This window comes from Cimex lectularius, unplaced genomic scaffold, assembly GCF_000648675.2.
Source record: "Cimex lectularius strain Harlan isolate CLEC.00 unplaced genomic scaffold, Clec_2.1 scaffold16, whole genome shotgun sequence".
NCBI lineage: Eukaryota > Metazoa > Arthropoda > Insecta > Hemiptera > Cimicidae > Cimex > Cimex lectularius.
The window spans coordinates 1,279,569-1,285,568 of NW_019392679.1; positions in this window are offsets into that span (position 1 = coordinate 1,279,569).

Consider the following 6,000-nt stretch of genomic DNA (forward strand, 5'->3'; position numbering starts at 1 on the left):
CGTCTTCATTCATTCTGGTCCGATTAGTCTCGCCAGTTTTGTCGGTCAGAAGCGATTCCCCATATTGAGAAGAGGCAAAACAAGATGCTCTATCACAATTTGGCTTTTTTTCATAACCAAGGCTTTGCAGACCAAAACAGTGAGATTAAGCACACCAGGATGATCTGAAATAACTAAACGGTAGGTACATACATCATCACAGATATATCAAGAAGAAATCTCATATCACGTACCATTGTGGGCTTTTACAGGGAGAATCCTGTGTAATAATTGTAGTTGACCCAATCTCAACATTGAAGATGGCGAAATGCCCAAACGCATCTGACAGACAAATCTAACGATGATAGACGATGGTAGTCCAGGATAATACTTTATTATCGAATAACAAACATTTTAAAATGTTACATCTAGCCGTCCGAAAGGATGGATCCTTGGAGAAAAAATGTGTTGTGATTAGTGACCGTTGATCGATATTTTTTTCAGAAATCGTGAGATGCGGTCTGGTGTGATGTAGGTTTCAGAAAAACATTTTCTTTATCGTGCCAACGTTTCGATCTTTATTGAGATCATTTTCAGGGCCTGGGATTTACAACACACGCAAGAACGGCACAATTACACAGAAGACAAACACTTTCAATAAAAAAAATATATACTTTGCATTGTATAAATTCACTTTTCCACATCCCAAATGTATTTGTTAAATGTAAACAATGTTTGTAAATCCCNGCCGATGCGAGTTTCTTCTCATTGTTGGCGATGTCCTTCAGAATACTTTTAGCTTCGTGTCCATATGTAGTTGAAATTTGTTCATAGAATCGTTCTTCTCGTGTAGAAATGTGTGGTGATTCTGAAGGACATGTATGGTGGTGATGTGGATCTGGGGTGATCGATGCCGATCGAGCTGGGATAGATGCTCGTCCACAACCAGAGAACAAAAAGAACACATCACAACTTGACAATTCTGCTCGTGTTGATATATAAAACGTCCTTAGTGAGCTGAGAACTGTTCAAACAGATGTGACAGTAGCCGGTTATAAAGAGTGTAAGAACGGTGGTCAACCAATTTGAGATTCCATTAATAAACATTTCGGGTTTACGGAAGTAGGTCCATATTTTACATAACAGTTAATTTTGAATGTTCACGGCGGGTTAGCGGGTGAGTCCGTGGGCTCAAATGAATAGGTATCGCTACCAAATTAAAATGCCAGATGGGTCCAAACGGTTATGTATAATTTCCTAGTGGGATAGTTGAGTCGGTCGACTGAGATAATGGTAGGAGCCGAGATAATAGGATGAGTTTTGGGGCAGGTCGCGAGGGTCACCGACCCCCACTGACCTACCTCACCCCTGCAGTCCGACCAAACCAAAACCGTGGGCAAAAATAGAAAAACAACGCCTTTTAATTATACCATTGGCACGTGGATATCGGCACCACTTAGACGGAGGAGAAGAGATATTTCGACCTTGTGTTAGTTCCCGCCCACATCGGGAGTAACTAGCTTTTACGCGTGTTAAAACACATGATAAAAACAGTACTAAACTTCACTAACTTAAAAATTAAATTAAAAAATTACACCGCTTAAAAGGGTGTTGACAAGGATTAAACAAACACGTTGAACCCCCTGTAACATTTGTTAACAATTAAAACGAACAATTTTATTATTGTTCCTTTTCTTAATCCGTTCTTGATAACGGTTGCTTTACAATTTTACAAATTTCGACTGTTAATGACGAGAAATATTATTATGCACACATACGTTGGCAACTTACAATCCGTACATACTGCAAAAGTAGCCATCAACAATAGACTCCTTGCACAACATAATGGTCTCTGTAGAAACCAAACAGAACAACAGTATGAAACTTCCTCGACTTAACTATTGCAAAAATTGACAACTGAAACGAACAGCAACAGGCGGCATCATAAGGCTGATTCATGCACATACCCAGACAAAATATGGCCGCAGACAAACACATAACGGACTCAAATGATTAAACAGTATAATGAACCAATGCATACGAAAACCACAAACAATAATAAACATAACACAGAGCAAGAACTATAGGTACGGACACAATCAATAAAGGTAATCAAAACGATCCTCTAAATGATAGAAGGAGGAAGGCAGTTGAAACATCATAAGTACGTAGGGAAAAATTGATGTATATAAACATAACACAGTACAAATATGGCCATACATACACAAATGTACAGAATTATTATAACATCCACTCCGGTGTATTGGCAGACGGTGTTACCCGTCTCGATTGCATGTGCTGTTGACATCCAGATCATATCACCTCCCAACGCATTTTGTTCAAGCATAGCCATCCTCACACTCTCAAACATTCTTTCTATTTTCAGGGTTGAGGTGAGTGAGAGGTTGAGTAGGGACGATGGATAGTAAATATTTCACCGTCGGATCTCTCACACTACACATTCACTCTAATAAATACCTTCAATATCAGAACACAAAACGAGATTAATATGCAACAATATATACAATAAAAGATTTCCTCCCAAAATTAGAATAAGGGGCCCAAAAACTCGGGTGGCATTCCTGCTGGAACCCTTCGCAGATCTTAGCTCAAAAGTATCCTTGACATTTTCAAATTTAATTAAGTGGAACACATCGAGCAACCTATCTCTACATACCGGACACATACGCGCTCTTTAGAGAAGGAGAAGTACATACTAGCCAAACTATTTAATAATTTACGCGTGGAAACTAACCACAAACACAAAAGTAAAGACAATCCTCAGGACAGACAGGCAGAATAAATGAAAGACAGATACAAAAAGCATATAATGTAAGTTAAACACAAAGAACTCATAAAACTACCCACAACGATGACAAACAATATTTAAAAAACCATCAAAAATGAGCATAGACCTAAAAATATACGAACAGAACATATTCAACAGGAAGTCATGAACAAAAAAATCAACAACTTACAGATATAATTTACAGTATTAAACAAATTAAAAAGGAAAAGGACATTAGGGGAACATCTCTCAACTCTTTTTTCTGCTCAAAAATAATCCATGTTCCAAATGTATGGGTCGAGTCCTCCTCGTAACACTTATTTTTCAACTCGACTATTATTTTGCATAAAAATTAAACAATTAAAATAATTACGTTGCATTATCTGACAATGTAGCAAAAGAAGAAACTGGTCCCTGTCCAAGATAGTCTGTTGTACCTAAGTAAAAAAATATTTATTAGTCTATTGACCGATATTCCAATCACTACCGATACAAACACCATAATTAAATAAAAATATCAAACTGCAAGGATTTTTACATTTTTCTGTTGAAAAGTTCTATTTTCTAATTATGCTGTGTATTTTTAATCGTGTTTTGAGATATCCTGTGTATAAAAATACTGGTATACCACGACACGTTTCGTGTCTATGTAATGATTGCCTTTTAAACACACTGGTACGCGATAGTATTAAAGATCATGCTTATTGTTTTGTTTTGGAATTTCCATGTGTTATCAACTAGTTTATGTTTTTTTAGACATAGACACATTCGCACTCCTGCACATTCTGTTCTATTAAAGTACATAAGTCGGGAGATCGATGGGGTACTTAATATGCCACCAACGGACCTCTCACAATCACGCTAATAAATACATTCAATATCTGACACAATGTATAAGAAAATGATAAGCAGGGTCGTATTGAATGAGATTGTACATATACAAAGTTACAAAAACACAAGGACACTTTCAGTAAAGTAGGTGGTTTTGTTTTAGGCACACCTTAATGCCCTTAAACACTGCAGGGGTTGTTGATATGTCATTTTTTGTAACATAGACATCTTCTCACTCTCATTTTGTTCTATTTACCTTCATAAGTAGGGAAGTCCTTCGAATCTCTCACACTACACATTCTTGCTAATGAATATATACAATATCACATACAGAAGATAAGAAAATAATAAGTAGGGTTGTATTAAATGGGATTTTAATTTGATTAAAGCCCTTTTTTTTTTTTTTTTTTTTTTTTTTTCTTTTTTTTTTTAAATTGGCCTTATGATCTTGCATATTAGCCATAGTACGAATTCTTGTGTGTTCAAATTGGGGGTTATCGGGAAAAAAGGGCCAGAGGCGACGGTGGGAATCGAACCCACGACCGCGGCGTGAGAGTCTCTCATGCTAACCACTCGGCTACCGCGGTGTTTAGGAAATTCTCTTTGCGGTTATTAGAATTTAACATATTTTAAATTTCGTTTTTGCAAAATAGTATTTTTTTAATGGAACTCAGCTGCTGATCCATAACATTCCGCTGCGAACCTAATTAGTGACACTTCCACAGTGTGATCACCCAGTGACAGTACGTCACTTACTGGTGGAGTATGCGAAACTGAAACAATATAGATTAAGGTGTGGCTTACCCTCCAGAAATAAAGCAAATCTTGGTGCATAACAGTGCCTACCGGCAGAATTTATTTGTAATATTTACGAGTAGTGAAAGTGTATGACTTACTATAATCTGCCCCTTTGCATACGTGCAATATGAATGAATGTATTTATTAGCGAGAATGCTGTATTAAAAAGAACAGTATATCCAAGACTTCGACGTCTGTTATCAACGTTTAGTCGTTTTATATATGAACGCGAGCAGTGGTCATATTGACTATATGTAATATTAACGACCCGTGTGACCCCTGTTTACCATTTATTTATACATAGTATAGCATGTGTGTAGACAGATCTGTGTATTTGTTAACGTGATTGATGATGGATGCAAGGGTACGTTAAATAGTTGTAGGAATTGGTGTGAATGAGAGCAGGCCCTTTGTCGGAATATTTCAGTGGACTGTTTTTCGATGGACTGTTTCTAGGATTAGTCTTTTAGTATGAATGACAGGAATGGTCATCAGCGGAATATCGAGTATCCTGGCGGCCCTCGAATTATTTTTAATTGTATATATTGGGTTGTCCGGAAAATAATGCAGGATTTTGGTATTAAACAAAAAAAAAGAAACTAGTTACTTTAAAGCAATGTTCTTTAATCAAAATAANCAATATCATTTGGAAGAGGATTAATAAGTGTTGACATTCATACAAATGAGTAATCCTGTAAACGTAAACAGAATATTTTATATAGATTTTTTTAAATGAAAACTTAAAATCCTGCATTATTTTCCGGACAACCCAATAGTATGGTATGTGAGTAGAGAATGAGTTTATTTAGTAGTAAGTAGTTATTGGTGAATGAATATCGATTGTGGTATATTCTGGTATGTGAAGGGTGCAGTTGTATCACAGGCCATTGCAATCATAAGGACAATTCAGAAAAGGAAAAGGCGGAAATATTAAAAATGCGGAGAGGAAAAATGTGGTGATGACCTAGCTGTTTGCCAGTAAAACAACAACTCTCAACATAAATAATTTGTCGGAACAATGTCTTAGATCGATCAAGAGATTTTTTGTGTTTGGTTCCCATGACATATTTGACGTTAAAAGTCAGGCCCAAATAAGTCGATTCGTTTACCATGTTCAGGGAATGGCAGTAATATGTCAAGGCATTCGGATCTCCCGAGTTTATTGCCAAGCAGAGGCATGAATGACATAAAACAATTATGGGTTGAACAAGATGAGTCTGCACTTGCTTCAAAATCCCGATCCTTCCTTGCCTTTTCATTTTTGAAAACTATATTGACATGGGTCTATATAATTTTTGTTAGTTAAATATGTTATGGTTTTTTGTTTGGATTTTTCTGTTATGTTGATCGCAGAAAGAATTGAAATTGGCCTGTAGGATGTTCTATGTCTTTTCTTACAGATAGGTCTTATTACTGAACTTTTTAAAAATATAAACGTTTGTGGTCTCTGATGTTCAATTCATCACATAAACATTCTCTCTAATTCATTAGAGTTCGTGGTCCGATTGTCCGAATAACTTTTTTCAATTAATTAATTTTTATGTAAGGTATTGTGTCCGAGTGGATCGAGGTAACGATAGCTTAAGTGGTAGAGCAGCGGCGTA